An 18,793-nucleotide genomic window follows, 5' to 3' on the forward strand; every position below is an offset into this window, starting at 1 on the left:
ACTCTCATAGGGTCTAAAGCTGCAAAATCAAGGTTAATCAAACACCTGAGTCTATTGGTCCATACATTTAAACTACCATGGATTTGGTCTAGAGTGTCTCAGAGTTTGATGATGGGAGCATATGGCAGACACTATTCCAGCACAGCAGGCCAGAAAGCAGAGACAACATGGCAGGAATCGGTGACAAACCCCAAAGCCCCCCCCCCCCCACCTGCTCCCCAGTGACCAACTCTGTGTAGGCAAGCTCCACCTGCTAAAGACTTCAGAGCCTTTAAAATCGTGCCACCAGCTGGGGGTCAAGTGCTCAGAATACCTGGCTGTGGGGACATTTCACACTCAACTGCAGTAACAAGATCGGGTCACAGCAGTCAGACCCCTGGGATGCAGTCTTCTGCTACAGGGTTAGTTAAGAAAATGAGCCTCCCGCATAATACCCAAGAGTTCAACGTGGCTTTTGCTTCACAAATCCTAGCTACCTCATTTACAACACCAGCATTTGACTACCCAAGAAACGGTTGTCACATTTACAGACTGAAAAAGACCTGTTTTACAGGGCTTTGGGAGGGAAGAAATTATATGAAACAATAAATGTAAAATAAATTATTTTTTTAAAGGGCTGGAGAGATGGCCTAACAGTTAAAGCACTTTCCTGCAAAGCCAAAGGATCCAGGTTCGATTCCCCAGGCCCAAGTATGCCGTATTCACAAGGTGGTGTGTACATCTGTAGTTCACTTGCAGCAGCTGGAGGACCTGATGCACCCATTCTCTCCCTCTCTCTCTCTCTCTCTCTCTCTCTCTCTCTCTCTCTCTCTCTCTCTCTCTGCCTTTTGTTTTCTTGCTCAAATAAATAATAAAATTTAAAATATTTAATAAAAATAAATGTAAACTTCATACATAAGCAAAGCACTCTAAAAGCAGAGATGTTCTTTATCTGGAATACATAGACAGTACAACCCAGGGGCTGGTGCACACAATGACCTTAGGAAGTATTGGCTGGGGGCTGGAGGCACAGTCAGGTGGGTGGAAGACTTGCCTAATATACACTAAGTTCTGGGTTTGGCTGACAATAGTGCATAAACTGGGTTTGATGGCACACATCTGCAACCCCAGCACTCTGGAGCTGGAGGGAGGAGGATCAAGAGTTCAAGAACCCTGCAAAGCCTAAGGATCCTGGTTCAAGGTTCAGCTACCCAGTACCCCCATAAGCCAGATGCACAAGGTGGCCTATGCATCTGGAGTGCATTTGCTCTGGGTAGAGGGCCTGGTGTGCCCATTCTCAATCTCTCTCTCTCTCTCTCTATTCTCCTCCTTCTCTCTCTCTCTCTCTCTCTCTCTCTCTCTCTCTCTCTCTCAAATAGAAAACCTTTTTATTGACAACATCCATAAATATAGACAATATTCTATGATCATAATCCCCTCTTACCTTTTGTCTATTATAAACAATGGTACTTGGGCTGGCTTAGTGGCACAAAGCTCTTGCTTGTAAAGCCTGCCAGCCAAGGTTTAATTCCTTAATGCCCATGTAAAGCCAGATGCACAACAGGGCTTATCCATCTGCAGTTTTTTTGCAATGGCAAGAAGTCCTGGTGCCCATTCTCCCTCTCTTTCAAATAAACAAATATATATATTACAAAAAAGAGTTCAAGATCACCCTCAGCTCTATAGGGAGTATGGGGCTAGCCTGAAATACTCAGAATGAAAAAAAGAAAGAAAGAACAAAAGGAAGGAAAGAAGGAAGGAAAATGAGGAAAGGAAAGAAGGAAGGAAAGTATTAGCTAGTACACAACTCCAAGTAGTTTAATAATATTAGAATAGATACGTTTTGCACATATGTGTGCAGCATGCATATGCATGTTTGTATGTGTATGAGCACACATATGTTGTGTTGGTGATCTTGCACATTTGTATGAAGGCCAGGGGTCAATTTTGGATGTTTTCCTTATTTTATTCTTTGAGGTATGGTCTCTCACTGAACCTGGAGCTCATTCATTGGGCTAGACTAGCTAGTCAGCTTGTGCTGGGGATGCCCTTTCTCTACCTCCCCAGTGCTGGTATGAGAGGTGCACACTTCCACACCCATTATTTTTACATAGGCTTTAGGGATCTGAACTCAGGTCCTCAGGCTTGCACAGCAAACACTTTATCCACTGAACCTTTGTACTTGAGTATTCATTTGTACTAATCACTATAGTGATCCATTCAGATTTCACACCAACTGACCACACCCCTGTTTTCCCAAACAACAGGCATGCAAAGCAGTGACTGTCATAGAGTGTTGGAGTGTTTCACAAGCTACAGCCACTGTCCTAATTGGTCCCTTTCATGGCAGCACGACAAGAGACCAGTGTTTCCTTGAGATTCAGCGCAAGCATGCACCAAATTGCAGGTGGTGGAGCGCACCTCAAAGGATGCTCTTTCCAGCTGACACCTATGGCTTTTGTGTTTCGAGTATGTGCTCAAGTTAGTATGAACACTAAAGAGAGTTTTCTCAGACATTCAGATTGGTAGAAACCTTGGTTTTCTTTCTTGAGGCTACTACTATTTTGTTTCGGGATCTTGACGCTCAACTCCCTACATCATTTTCTCCTTCTAAATCCCAATGGCTCCATCTCAGTGTGGAACTCTCAGAGCGGAAATGTAGCCGTGACTTCTCAAATGTTGCTGCTACCATTTACCTCCTCCATACCAGCTCCCTGAAGCTGTCATGCAAACTACGACTTCTTGGGGACCCTGGGATCCAGCATTGTGACTCTGCATGTGACATCCCCTGTTGTGATCAAGCAGCCACTCGTGAAAAGTTGTTCTCCTACCTGGAGTGTGATTGCCTTCCTGGCACAAATGACCAAGTCAGGGGCTTCCAATGACTTTAATTTGGATGGGCAGGGTTGTTGTTTCTTTTCCTTCTTTATTTTTCTTCTAAACTCCCAGAAGTGTCTGGCTTCTGGCTAAAAGAGAATCACACATTTTCCTTCCCTGAATTTTTCAATTTCAGGAGAAGAGAATCAGTGGAAGGTGACGTCGACGCTGCAAGCTTCATTAGGGGCTGGCGGGAGATGGAGCGACTCAGGAGTTCTCCTCGTTTCAATTTTAAATTGCAAAAGTTAAGGCAGCAACTTAGGAAATGGTTCTTCTAATTCTTCATAATGACTCTCTACCTTACTCAATGTGATTGAAAATAGATCAGGGAACAGGGTGGGGGACGACACATAGAAGGCTGGGACCTGGAATGTTTTAATTCTTAAAGCATGGACTTACCAAGGGAGGGGTGAGGAAGTAGGCATTTGGGGTCATTAGAGAAAGCACCATGTGATACAGACATCTTGCACATGACTCCATTCCAATTCTCATTATGTGACAAGGGGACCCTACGTTTTTCACAGGAATGTGGTCATGTATAAATTACCTGCATCTTCATTGCACCGCTATTCTTCCAACTGCTTTAATCGACCATAAAAATGGTAATGCCATGGTGAACTGTTAAATGCTCAGCTATTTAGCCCAGAAGCCTTCCTTGTTTAATAGTTTTGCTCATTTAGCATGTGCAGTTTGCAACTGAGTAAATCTCATTTGGAAGGAGGCTGGAAGAAGTTGAGCCATCTTGAGGGGCCCTGGGCACACGTTTTGTGAAAGGAGCATTACTGATAGCTACTGGGGCTCTCTGCACACCTGCTCTTGAAGCTAGATACTCAGCATTGCTATTGAGCATGTTACCCCAACAACCACCGCCTAGTCCTGAAGATTGAAGCCAGGGCCTGGCACATACTAGTCCAGGACTTTGATACTGAGCAATATTCCCAGTGCTCGTTTCCACTTTTTTTTAAAAAATTTATTTATTTATTTATTTATTTATTTATTTATTTATTTATTTATTTATTTGAGAGCGACAGACACAGAGAGAAAGACAGATAGAGGGAGAGAGAGAGAATGGGCGCGCCAGGGCTTCCAGCCCCTGCAAACGAACTCCAGACATGTGCGCCCCCTTGTGCATCTGGCTAACGTGGGACCTGGGGAACCGAGCCTTGAACCGGGGTCCTTAGGCTTCACAGGCGAGCGCTTAACCGCTAAGCCATCTCTCCAGCCCTCGTTTCCACTTTTTATTTTGAGACAGATTCTCATTAGATTTCCTAGGCTAGCCATGAACTCACTCCATAGCTTAGGCTTGCCATGGACTTAGGTCCTCTTGCCTCACCCTCTCAAACACCTGGGATTATAGGTGTGCCACTAGACCCAGCAAGTTTGGTGGTGGTGGTGTTACGGGGGGGAGGTGTTTATGTGTGTGTGAGCATGTGTGTGTGCACACGTGTGCTCATACCCATGCACACACATGTGCATATGGAGGGCAGAAACTGACTCTGGGTGTCTTCCTCAATTATTCTCCACCTTATTTGCTGAGACAGGATCTCTCATTGACATCAAGATCTCACTGATTTGGCTCATGTGGCCCACCAGTATTCCCTGGGGATTCCCTGTCTCAGCCCCCTGAGCACTTGGATTACAGGTGGGTCACCATGCCTGGTTGGAATTTATATGGGTTCTGAGGGTCTGAACTCATGCCCTCATTCTTGCATCATGAACGCTTTACCCACTGAGCCATGTCCTGAGGCCCAACCTTGGCGATTTTCATAAGGCTTAAAACACAAACATCATTTTTATCGTCTTTGTTGTGAGGTTACTTGGAACATCCAGGGGAAACAGGTTCAACAATGTGCTTAACAATTTGTACACAGGTAACCCAGCCCCCTCACTTGCATATTACTCAAGCTGATGCTGGTGAAGTCTCTCAACTGGATACCAGCTGCCCCTCGAATGAAATATGAAATCTAAACTGACAATGAGTGGTGTGGGCACTTATCCCTGTTCAAGGATCCATGTCCACATATTCTTTAAAATGATCAGCAATACCTACAACAGCAACTACCTACAAGTACACCTGCATAGGAAAGATTAGTAATTGAGTAGCAAGTGACGTCGTAAAGGAAGGGGGGCAATTTGGACAGAGCAAAGCATGTAGATGCTTGTCTGTGTATTAGGGGGACCACGGAAAATGTCTGTGGAAGAAAACCCCCATCCGATAGACTTGTGTTCTTTCACATACAGAGGGAAATCTTAGAACACTGCTTAGGACATAGGTTTAGAAATATAATGATTATCAAGTGAGATTTAGGTGCAGAGGTGCCAATCCAAAAGAAAGAAAAATGGTGAGAATAAGCTGTATGGAGTTGTGGGTAGATTCCCAAGATTCCCACATCTCATACTGAATACAGTCATGCAATCACCTCAGTCAGAATGTGGGAGAGACCTGTGAATGTAATGAAGATCCTTTACATCACAAGCTTGCAATTAAGTTGACTTTGCAAGGTGGGCCTGATCTAATCAGATGAGCCTTCAAATTAAAGTGGAGGTAGCATCCATGTATCTAGAAAGAAAGCAAACAGCTCTGCCCTGCATTGCAACAGTTCACATGTGTGGTTCCTAGGAACACAGGGCCTCTGCCCCACCACCATAAAGAACTGGGTTTTGTGGTTAGGACATAGCTCAGTTATAGAGCACTTGCCTAGCAAGCATAAGGCTCTGAGTTCTGTCCCCAGAAACAACAACAAAACACAGTTCTCAGAACAATTTTGAAGTTTGGAAGAGGAACATGCCTTTCTGATGAGATTCTGGCCTGCCTTGCTCCTTGATTTCAGTGGTGATAGACTTTGAGCAAAGAAAACAGCCCAAACTGTAGTGGGCATTAGACCTCCTAACTGAGGAGATCACAAGTGAACATTGTTCAGGCAGCAACATAAAGCTAGTGCAAGTTCAGACTAACTAGGAGAGGCTCGTCTTAGATCACGAAACTAAAATGACAGACTAACTTATAAAAATGTACAGACTGAAATAGACTATTAACTGTGTTCCAAACACCATGGGCCTTTGAGCTTTCTTACTTTGGGTGGTATGCTTGTTACAATTGTATTCAATGTCTTAGACCATATTATTAACTATTCATTACATTTGTGCATAACTAAATCAAGGCTGGTCTTTCTTCTCTTATCCCAGGAGGTCTTTAAGTGTATTACCTTAGCCATTACAGTGATTAGTGAAAGAATGAAGGAAGGATTGGAGGAAGAAGAAAAGGAGGGAGGAAGGAAAGAAAGGAGGGAGGAAAGAAAGCCATAAAGGAAGAAAAGAGTGAAAAGAATAAAGGAAGGAAAGGAGGACGGAGAATCTCTAAATTCTCTGCAGAGCTCGAGCTCTGTAGTCCAAGTGTGTCATTAAGCAACTCACACAAATCTCTGAGTGTGGTTTCTGCATCTTGAACTTGGAATTATTGCATCGATCTTCTAGCATTGCTGTGAGGATTATGGGAGTCTGTGAACCGACCACTGAGCTTCCTCTGAACAAGGTTTCCCTCCATGATAAGGCCTCCCTAGCTGTATGTCCCAAGCACAGATGGGTGTGGATATGTGGGCTTGGGCAAGAGGCTCCCTGAGGGGCGAGCTTGTGGCTTTGAGGTGATCTTCCCCGCTCCAGGGCTCCTCTCCAGGGACACTAAGAATGCCTTCCCAGTTGCTTGATTGTGACATGTTCTGCCCCTCAAACTGTGAGCCCCCATGCCATGGCATTTATATAAATATGCTCCAATCATTCCTTCCAATTTTTTTTCTAGTAAATGAAAAAAAATGCTTCTAGTAATCAGATTTTCACAAATCTTCCACTTCATAATCCTGATTGGGTCAAACACTTGAAAATTATGTTAAGAGGCTCAGATCAAAGCAAGTCAATTGGAATTGGATCTAATTCCCTATAACTTCCCAGCCACCATCACTAAACACAAAGTCATTTTGTGGTAGCCTAGCCAAGGGAAAGTTACAGACCCTCCTGTCCTAATGAGAAATTGAACATTGGCTGGGCTTCCTCTTAGAGACTAGGGATGGTTTTGATTTATTAAATAAGACATCACTAAAAGGAGACAGCCAAAACAAACCTACTCTATTTAAATGTAAAATTAAATGAAAAGCAGAAATCAAATCCATGTTCCAAGCAGAGCAGAGTTGGGCATGACAGTCATAACAGAATAAAAGAATAAAATATAAAACATAAGTGCTGAAAAAGGGCTCTGTGGGAAGCTCTACACATCCAAATGATTAGAGAAAATATTGTAGAAGAAGAGAGAAAATGCATGTTTAGATAAGTTACATAGAATTAAAACACGTTTTTAACATTTATTCATTTATTTGAGCATGTGTGTGTGAGTGTGTGTGTGTGTGTGTACCAGAATCTCTTGCCATTGAAAATGGGTGCCAGACTCATCAGCTACTTTGTGAGTCCCGCTTTACAGGGGTGCTAGGGAATTGAACCTGGGCTACCAAGTTTTGTAATCAATTCTCCTTAACTGCTGAGCCATCTTCCAGCCCCAAACACATGTTACCATGCAAATGTTCATCCATTGAGGAATATTCAAAGAGGGATATAATGAATAATAATATTCACACCATCCAAAGCATCTGATGATAGACAGATTTGTCCAAATTTATTTTAGGCATAACTATCTCCCTTCATGTACAGGCAGATTTCTCTCTCTCTCTCTTTTCATCTCTCTCCCTGTGAAAAGTTAAGTTGAAGGCATCATGATCCTTTATTTCTAAATATTTCAGTATATCTCTAAGAATCTGGAATCCTTCAACATAACTTAAATGGGTTTTTCAAGCCATGGCACATAAATCTTTTAGGTCATAAAATTTAAGAAAATATTTATCTCACTGTCTGTGAATTGTCTTTGGTCTAGAATGACAAGGCAAAATACATTTTGGCTTTGGTTGTATGATCTGGCTGGCGTATTCAGTTTATGTGATTTATTCTATGGATAGGAAGAAACAGCAAATGTGAGTTGTTCTCCTCCCCACTACCTTAAGTGACTGGAAATAAAGTCACCTTTTGGGCTTAAACCACAATGTTAATACTAATACATGGAAAGCTGGAGGGTTGAGAGAAGCCAGCCTCATGTGACAGAATGGTGTTGGAACCTGCAAGGCTGGGCTTGAACCTACATGTTGAGTTGAATCTATGTTCTTCAAGATGAACTTGGCAAAAGAAGAAAACATTTCAGACTCAAGTGTGAATGGGTAGCCAAGCTCTGCATGGAGGAGATAGGATGGTAGCAAGCCAATCTGGAGAAGTGACTTTTTGGTTTCTTTAGCCAATTGTGGTGATGACTATACCTGGAAGTCACAGATTTGCACCATGAAACAGCCAAATCCTTTACTAAATAAAACCAGACCCTCCCCTTGCCTTTTGTGAAGATCTCATGTGTACCAAGCAAACTTTGAAATTGGTTGGTCACCTCCATCACCTCCTTAGTTGAGCCAAATGTATTATACAAAGTACTTTGCAATTCCAGTTCTGATTTTTATTCCTTCAAAATTTGTTTTAAAAATATTTTCATATTTAATTGACATAATACTGTGGTGGAGAGATTGCTCAGCAATTAAAGGCACTTGCTGGCAAAACTTGATAGCCTGGGTTCAATTCTCTAGTACTGTGTAAAACAGATGTGCAAAGTGGTGCATGCATCTGGAGTCTGTTTGAAGCAGCTAGAGTCTGGTTCATTCTATCTCTTTCTAATCTTTCTTAAATAAATAAGTGAGTATTAATATTTAAAAAATAAATTGATGCATAAATAAGAATACCTACCCATGGAGTGTCAGGTGATGTTTCTATACGTGACAACATTGTGCAGTGTTAAAACTAGGGTCAGCATAGCTCTCTCCTGAAATGGTTCTCATTTCTTTGTGCTGAGAACAATCAAAATGTTTCTTCTAGTTTTCATTCAAAATATATAATAGGTAGCCATGGTGGATCACACCTGTAATCCCAGTACTTGGGAGGAGGAGGAAGAGGAAAAGAAGGGAGAGGAGAGGAAGGAGGAAGTAGAGAAAGGAGAGGAGGGTAAATAAAAGAAATCTACATCATCATTATCACTGTCTATAATCACTCTGTTATGCAATAGATAAGAAAGCTTATTTCTCCACTCTAAGAGCTAGGCCTGATGTTGATTGCATGAATTGGTGTCTAGTGATATTTATCAGGAACCCTCTTCATTCATTCATATATTCACTTAGAGAATCCTGTACTAGATATATACCACCTTGAAAACTCCTTTTCTTCCTCACCCCTACCTCTTCCTCTTTCTTCTTCTCCACCACTACCTCTTCCTCCTCCAACTAATATAGAAAAGGAATACTTTTCCATGTTTGCCATTACTCTAAGTGTTTTGCATAGAATTACCTCAGTAATTTTCTTCCACAAAATGTTTTGCACACTGTCATCATTTTAAAAATGCACATTGAAAAAAAAAGAATAATACCTAGAACAATGCAAAAGAATGTGCACTGAGGTTCTGGGGCTTAGAATCTGGTTCAGAATTCAGACTGAATCCAGCTCTGACCCTGTACAGATCAGACTGACCCATGGCACTAACAATGAGGCCCTCTTGACTTTGCAGGGTTCTTTGTGAACTGTGGCCACCATTAATTTCCTCAAAGCCAGTTCCCCATGGTAGGAACCCATAGAGCTGGTGAGTCAGCTTTCCATGGTAAAGATCTCCTCTGCTTTCTCAAGGCATGCCTGTATCTGAGACCTATATGGAGTAAAGCTTACTGAAGTTCAATGGTGCATAATTTTGAAAAAAGTCTGCCTCAGCCAGATTCAGACACTGATCACATCTAAAGTGCTATCCTTCAGGGTCACAGAGGTGTGCTCCTGCTGTACGGGAAGGAAGATTATCCTTGGCTTAACTATGCACTAGTGTAATGAGTAGTTAACCAACAACATGATGTAAGACACTGAATACACTGGCAGCAAACATGCCACACACAGTCAGTAAGAAGGTACAAAGTGGGCCGAAGAGATGGCTTCGAGGTTGGGCACTTGCCTGTGAAGCCTAAGGACCCCAGTTCAAGGCTCGATTCCCCAGGACCCACATTAGCCAAATGTGCAAGGGGGCGCACATGTCTGGAGTTCATTTGCAGTGGCTGGAGGCCCTGGCATGCCCATTCTCTCTCTCTCTCTCTCTCTCTCTCTCTCTTTTTCTGTCTGTCACTCTCAAATACATAAATAAAAATGAATAAAATGTTTTTTTTTTTTAAAGAAGGCACAAGGTTCCCTGTGCTTGGAACATGAGTAACTATACATATATGGAGAAGCTGCATATTTTCCAGTTAGACTAGGTCATTTCAACTTGACCTGCAAAGATGGTCAACTTCTAGTTAGTCTGAAGCTGAAGAAGCTTCCTGTGGCTGCCTGGACAAAACTCATCTACAAGACCAGGAGGCTGGGCATTTGCACACCATGTAGCTATCTTCTCGGCTGCAAGTTTCTCAAAACCAAAACCAAGATGTCAGTCAGGCTTAAATCTTATCAGAAACTCTTCCAAGTTCAAGATTATTGGGAGAGGGCTGGAGAAATTCTCAATGGTCAAGGTGCTTGCCAACAAAGCCGAAGACTCAGGTTTGATTCCCCAGTACCCCATAAGCCAGATGCACAAGGTGGCGCATATGTCTGGAGTTCATCTGGAATGCCGGAGGCTCTGGCATGCCCATTCTCTCTCTCACTCCCTCTGTGTGTGTCTGCCTCTTTCCCACTTTTGCTCTCTCAAATAAATAAATAAAATAAAATAAATGTGAGTGAAGTAGCCTAGGTGATGTTTCTAACATTATGTGTTCTCTATTATATATAACATGTCTTACTAAGACATGAAACTCAGGGCTGGAGAGATGGCTCGGCCATCAAGGTGCTGTCCTGCAAAGCCCGCCAGCCTGGGTTCAGTTCCCCAGGAACCACGTAAGCCAGATGTACAATGTGGCACAGGTGTCTGGAGTTCCTTTGAAGGGGCTAGAGGCCCTGGTGAATCCATCCATTCTCTCTCTTTGTCTTTGTCTATCTTTTTGAGGTGGGTCTCACACTAGCCCAAGCTGTCCTGAAATTCACTACGGAGTCTCAGGGTGGCCTTGAACTCATGGTGAGCCCCCTACCTCTGCCTCCCAAGTGCTGGCATTAAAAGTTTGCACCATCACACCTGACCAATTCTCTCTCTCTCTCTCTCTCTCTCTCTCTCTCTCTGTCTCTCTCAAATAAACAAAATATATTCTAAAAAGACGTGAAACTCAGTGCTACACAATGCAAATCCCCTGAATAATTGAAATAATATATGAAAATTGATTGTACCATGGGCCTACTAGTCATGATAACCTACTTTCAACCTACTGATGCTAATAATTCTCTCCTCATTGATGTTCTTTCATGACTATATAGTTTAATATCATCCTCAGCTGACAGGGTTGCCTGTCAGGATGATGCCAATCTCTTTGTATAGTCAATATTCCACATGCTACCAGAATCAGGTCACATGGATGCCCAAGTGTCCCTTCTTCTCCTTCTGATCACTGCCTCCCCTCTGCTTCCACATCACGAAGTCCCCATCTTTGCCCACTGATCACTGTTTCTTCAATCTTATTCATCCAAAAAGAAGTCCCCAGCCAGCAGGGGAGAGTTTCCTAAAGTAACAGCAACTCTCGCTGTGATGGTGAAGTTTGTAGATGCCTGTGGGACTAGGCTGTTGCCATGGTGGACCATATGTGCCCCAACTGTGAGCCAGCATAAGCCCGTCCTTCTTACATTGCTTTTGTTAGGGATTTTGTCACAACCATCAGAAAATTATCAAATCCACCTGTGAATACAGATGATAACATGTCCTAGGCTTCCCACCCCGACTGTGGTGAAGAAGGGAATCCAAAGACAGTGAGGCAGTTGGTGCTAGGCCTGAACAGAGAAGTGGGCAGGTAGCAACCACTGCCTACCAGGAATGTAGGTGCTCCAGCCCCTAGTCCAGAAAGTGACCGTGGAGACACTTTCTGACAGAAAATGCATTTCTCAGAGTGCCTTTGGATTATGTTTCAGAAAATGGCATTAGCCGAAGTGGTGATAAATGATCTTTTAAACTTACAAGACATTTATCAGCTGAGCACTCAGACCCTTCAGGTAACGCAAAGAGAGAATGTTGACTAGAAACGTGAAATATGGGCTGGTTCTCCATCCACTAACTAAAATGTTTCATCTGGTAATCACTGTGGAGCAAGATTTATTTTTGGTTTCACAAACATCTTTTTAATTTAAATTAGATTTAAGAGATCCTCTCTCCACTCTCTTTCCATCATCTGATTTCCTACAGTTTGACATTTTCTACACTCTTTTTTTTTTTATTAACCCCCTCATCATCTTCTTCTAATTAAGTGTTTCCAACAGGAACACCATATGGAGTGCTGAACAATTAGAAACTTGGGCTCGTGATGGTGGGCTACCGCGAGTGGGCAGAGGGGTCTTTAAAGGATGAGGGAAGAAATATGAGAAATAGAGGAATTCCAATCCTCCAACATTGTCCCACAATACCTTGACTCTTACTGCAAAGCCTGGCTTGTTCGCATGACTTCACTGCGCATCATTCTGCACCTTTGCTGATCTCTGCGCACCCCACCCAGAGGTAGCCAGATGTGCCTTCCTCTTTACGCTCGAGGAACCCAGATGTTGCTTCCTAGGCAGGAGTCCAGGAGGGGGCCATGAAAGCAGCAGGCTGGCACGGCTTGGAAGACCAACATCTAAATCATGAAGAATTCACCCCAGGTTTCTACCATGGAGATCATTGCATTCAGAGACTGCAAGTTCACTCTGAATTTCATGAAGTGTTTGCCCTAAGCAGAGACACACATAACTATCTAGGAAAGTTATTCTCCATCCTGGCATGCTATGGAATAAATTCCCCCCAACCCCCTCTCTCTCTCTTTAGGTCAGAGGACAACTTTGGGTGTTGGTCCTCACCTTCCATCTTGTCACAAGCAGGTTCACCTCTCTGTTCACCAAGCTACCTTCTAGGAATTTTCCCTGTCTTGCCTCTCTTCTGGTTCTAGGTGTGCTAATCTGATAGCTGCTAGTACCTCGCTTTTACATGAGTTCTGAGTATTGAACTCGGGTCCTCATGCTTGTGTGGCAAGCACTTTACCCCCACTGAGCCATCTATTTATCATAATAAGGACAATATGTGAAATAACATTTCCAAGCAGAAAATCATGGGACAAGAAACATAGATCTCCCAGGGACAGTAGAGGAAAGATGTAGGTGAAATATAGAAAGTTGGCTCATTGCAAGGACCAAAAACATGGACAATGACATCATCCAAGCCTGAGATCCTGATTTTAAAATTAACATATTACATGTAAGCCATTTAAGTTCCTTAAGTCTTAGTTCCTAAAATATTTGTATATACATGTACACATGTATATTTCACATTTCAGGTATAGGATTCAACATTGTCAATGATGTTTATTCATAATTTATAATTATTTTCACTGAATCATAAACTAAGACATATTTTTACAGGCAGCCTCTCACTCTAGGCCAGGCTGACCTGGAACTCATTCTGTAGCTCAACAGGCCTCAAACTCACCAAGCTTTCCTACTTCAGTCTTCTAGCACTGGGGACTCCATGCCCGATTTATGACATAGTCCTATACAGACCAACACCAAACTTTGGTGTTCTGCAGCAGATACAAAAGGAAGAAATGAGGCCATCATAGTAGAGCCAAAAACAGGGGGAAAATGTCTGTCCATATTGTCTTTGATAAACTCACAGAACACAGTAACATAAAAAAAAAAATCCCATTTCAGAATGAAGAATATAGCAGTGTTTCTATTTGTTGGCTGAGGTAACTTAATTACTTTCAACCCTGTAACCTTTATTTTTCACCAGCAGATTTATTAATCATTACTTTTGACATGGTAAGCAACAGAAACCCAACAGACACATCTAGGCAAATAAATAGACATACTGCACTAAGTTGGTGCATGCTTGAATCCGCTGATCACATGATGCAACTTGTCAGTCTCAATGCTGTGCTTAGCCTATATTCACTTAATTCTCAGGAAGCCCCCCTCCCCCCCACCAGTGACTAAAATACCAACAACCCCAACTCTAGACTGTCAATAAGAATGGGATTCTTTGGGCTGTGGATATTGGCTCAGTGGGTAAAGTGCTTGCAGCACAAACCCGAGTAGCTGATTTCACATCCTCAGAACCTATTTAAAAAAGCTTAAGGCTATGCAAGCGTCTGTAATTGCAGCATGCCCATGGCAAGAAGGGAAGCAGAGCCAGGACGTTTTCTGGAGGCTCAGCTGGCCTGGCAAAGGCAGTGGTGGGAAACAACCAGAAAGTGAGTCCCTGTCCTCAAACAAGGTGAAAGGCAAGAACAAGGTGGGCATGCCTGGTCCACACTCACACACAGGAACACAAACACACATACCTACACACAGCAAGAGAGAGAGAGAGAGAGAGAGAGAGAAACAAAGAGAGAAAAACAAAGAAAGAGAGAGAGAGGTGATCCTTAAGAGGGAAAAAATGAAAGTGATCCATTTATTATATAACTTATGAAGTTGTCCTCGTGGCAGCCCGGCAGCCCAGAGGGGAGGCCATTACTGGGCCCAGGATGAGGTAGTGATGTGGTGTTTCACTTGGCCCTACATAAGTAAGATGTTCATGTCTGGAACTGAGGTGAAGACATGGCCCGGCTACTTCAAAACACAATGTGGGAGAGGTAGCTTTCCCAAAAAAACCAAATAGGATAGAGTATGTTGCTCTCTCTATTTTCCTGTCTTTCTTTCCTTCATACATTTTATAACCCTTAGAGATGAAAGGGTTAAGCCCCCAATAGCCCCAGAGCCAGAAAGACCATCTGAGACCTCTGTCTTGCCAAACCTAGCTCCATGCTGAATCTGCAGAAAGGTCTAATTGCTCCTCCGGAGCACTGAACGAGGCTATTAAGAGGCTCTTTCCACTTCTCCCTCTGGGAAGCTCTGTGAACAGCTGCATTGTAAAGGAGAGGGGAGAACAGGAAAGCTTCCGGAACCCCAGGCTCAGCGCCCTCCTGCAGCCCGGGGCTTCATCCCAGCAACCTGGGCGTGCAGGCAGCCGTGCCCAGGACAGCTGAGGGCCTGAAGACTCTCCACGCAGCATAGCTCTGATTGGAGGTCTGCCAGGGAGTGCCCCTGGCAACCTTACCCTGGGCCGGAGAATCAGGCTGATATCCAGGAAGAATACTGTGATCTCGTGTTGAGTACAGATGGGCTGGTCAGAGACCCACTTAGAGTGACTGGGAGAGGAATGCTGTCTTCTCAAGTTGGAGGCACACACACCATAAGACTTCTTGCTGGGTTTCATATTGCATTTTATGTCATAAAGTGCTCTGAGCTGTTGGCATGAATGTTTTGTTTATAATGTGAAAGTCGTCATAGGAGCCATTACCAGGAGAGGCATGTGTAGAGAGCAGTGTGGTGCGCAGAACAGTAAGCGAACAGGGACCCAAGCATCAGGAGCGCCAGGAGAATCCCTCTCCCTCACCCCACCGCTGACTCTCACACTATTAACTTCGTGTTGACAAGGATTTTGCACTCACATCGTCACTGTTATTTTTTTTAAGATTTTATTTTTATTTATCTTATTTATTTAGTAAAGACAGAGAGAGAAAGAGAGAGAGAGAGTGAAAATGGACGTGCCAAGGCCTCTAGCCACTGCAAATGAACTCCAGATGCATATGCCACCTTGTGCATCAGACTTATGTGGGACCTGGAGAATCGAACTTGGGTCCTTAGGCTTTGCAGGCATGTGCCTTAACCACTGAGCCATTTCTCCAGCCTCTCATATGTTCACTCTTTTTAAAAAAAGATAGTTATACATGGGCTGGGAAGATTGCTCAATGTTTAAAGACACTTGCTTGCAAAGCCTGCTGGCCCAGGTTCTAAGCTACAGTACCTACAGAAAGCCAGATGCACAAAGTGCACTTGTGTGTGGAGTTCATTCACAATAGCAAGATGCCCTGACATGCCCAGTTTCTCTCTCTGTCTCTCTCTCTCACCTTCTCTCTCTCTCTCTCTCTCTCTCTCTCTCTCTCTCTCTCTCTCTCTCTCTCCCTCCCTCCCTCTCATATAATTAAATCAAGCATTTTAAGGAATAAAAAATAAAATAGCTGTCCAGTGAGAGCACACACATACCTGTTATCCCAGAACTTGGGATGTAGCAGGAGGATAAGGAATTCAAGGCTATTCTTGGCTACACAGTGACTTTAAAACTAACCTGGGCTATAAGAAACTCTATAACCTAAAGTGATTTTGAATAGATGATCTGGAAGAGGGAGGCGAAAAGACCGGCCAAAAGATACATGTGACACCTAAACTGGACGGAACATGCTATGGCAGGGGGGAGAGGGGAGGAAGTAGGAAGGTGTCAGGAATCAACAAAAACAAATTGTATTTGAAAAAGTCAAAAAAAATTAAATTTAAAAAAACCTTTAAACCCAGCAGTAGGGAGGTGGAGGTAGGTGGATTGCCATGAGTTTAAGGCCACCTTGAGACTACATAGTGAATTCCTGGTTGGCCTGAGCTAGAGGGTGACTCTACTTTAAAAACAAACAAACAAAAATTAACAATAGTGATAAAATCAAAATAGTCATACAGCACTTTTGTTTTGCATTTTATTTACTGTTTCTGGAGAGGGTGAATGTTATGCATGATCTCTTCAAGGTAGAAAATTCTGTTATTCTAAACACCTAAAAAATGACCTTGATATGTAAGACTACTTCATTATTTGATTCCCTCTCCATCTCAAAAAACATGTATTTTACACACAAGCCTTCTAGAAATACTTAGGATTATGGACTCTGTTTTTAGCTATCAAAGCTCAAATGTGTGTGCGTGTGTGTAGAATACAGAAGATAGACATGCCTTTTGTCAAGATCTCAGCTTCCCTCCACCCTAGGCAATGGAATTTTACCAGTCATGAATAACCATGGCACGTAGAGCCATAGCCCTCTCTGTTTCTTTCCTCTCTCACCCTGATCGCAGTGTCCTTTCGGAGAACGCGTGGGTTTCACAGCAGTGGGGAAACCATATCTAAGCAGCGGGAGCATTCCCCCGGCAGGGTTTTGATCAAAGCTGGTGGCTTCTCTGTACATTGTGCTGTATTCAGTGAAATCAACATTCTTCGTTTTCTTTAAAGGAAGGATATATTTGCCCAGATATTCAATTCAACAAACACTCACTAGTTTTCAGTTGTAACTTCTTGTGATAAGTGCAAGAGGAAAGAACATATGAGTGAGACAGATCGTGCGGTTGCAGAGGTCACAAGCTGGTAAAGAGGGACATTTGGTAAGTGCTTTAGGAGAGAAATTCAGTTACAGAGCACGATGAGAGGACAGAGCAGACAAAAACACATTCTGGCTGGGAAGGCTTTCGGTAGATTTCCAGAGAAGTTGTTTGAGCTTGGCAATGAAGGATGAGTGTTAGGGAATAAAGATAGGTATTTTCCATTGAAAATAAATAGTGTATGCAAAAAGTGGAGGGTAGAGGTGCTTGGGGTGTCCAGAGAACAATGGACAAATGTGTCCGCATGACTGAGATGTAGTCTTTGTGAAAGGGCAGTGGGACAAGGCAGGGATTTACACTAGAATCAGTATAAGATAATGACACACTTCAGTTTTGTATTTTTGTAAAATAATTTTAGCTGACATATAAAGATTCATGTGTCGCTCATTCTTGCAGTTTCAAAATAGATTTGTTTAAGGTTGACATCTATCCCTGCTCCTCCCCTGAGCCCCTCCCCATTTCCCGCTTCCCTCAGCGTCCTCCTCCCCCTTCTGCTTTGGCGCCACGCGTGTCCTTCTGCCCTTTGCTGCTCATCTTTTTATACTTGCTTCGCTTACCAGTCCAGCTCGGCAGCCCTTACGCCCATTGCTGGTGAGGGTGTGGAGAACTTGGACCCCTCGCTCACTGCTGGTGGGAGTGTATACTCATGCAGTCATTGTGCACGCAAGTGTTTTTTTTACACGATGTATTTTGTGTAAAATTAAAAATAGCACCTTTCAATTTAGAAAACATATGTTATTTGTGATAGACACAGTGCTACGGGGGGGGGGGGGCAGTGGTAATCACAATAGGGCCTGTGCTTTTCAGAGTTTTGTAGTAAAGGAGACTCATATACCAAGTTCCAAACGTGCTAGGATATTTGATACATTTCCAATGCAGGTGTATAGACAGGTATTGCAGCAAATTCAGAACCTCTAGTGGAGAGAAGAAGAAAGCAATTGATGAGTGAATGGGAGGCAGGGAAGAAGGTTGTTCCAGGTGCTGAAAATTGCATAAATAAAGAACTGGGGTAGTGACAGAGCCCAGCACATGAGTGAGAGCGGTAAGAGGAGTGTGTCTGGAATGCACAGTCATGAGTAAGAGGTAGAAATTGATACTGAAAAGCTTGCAAATGGAAAATAGAACATAGACTACTTAACTCATTGGAAGTTGAATTGCAAAATTTTAAAAATTGCAAAGAAGTATTCGATCATGCTAATATTAAAATCACATTTTAAATATACCATGATTTATATTATATAATCAGTACTCCTCACATATGACTCTTTATAATTTTAAGGACAATTAGCTTTCCATTTTGTATAGAGGGGTCATATGTATGGAATATATGTGATATATGTGAATACATATGTATATATGTATATCATATGTATAATGTATCTATTTGCAGTTAACTTCTTGTTTCTAGCATAAAACACCCAACCAGAAGCAGCTTCTCAGAGGGAAGGATTGATGTTAGCTTACAGTCTTGAGGAGAACTTTGATCGTGGCATACTAAGCATAGCAGAGCAGCGGTCAGACACCACAACTTGCCATTGCAGCTGGCCGATAGCGGTAAGAGCCAGGT

The sequence above is a fragment of the Jaculus jaculus genome, chromosome 11, assembly GCF_020740685.1.
Source record: "Jaculus jaculus isolate mJacJac1 chromosome 11, mJacJac1.mat.Y.cur, whole genome shotgun sequence".
In the NCBI taxonomy this organism is placed as follows: Eukaryota; Metazoa; Chordata; class Mammalia; order Rodentia; family Dipodidae; genus Jaculus; species Jaculus jaculus.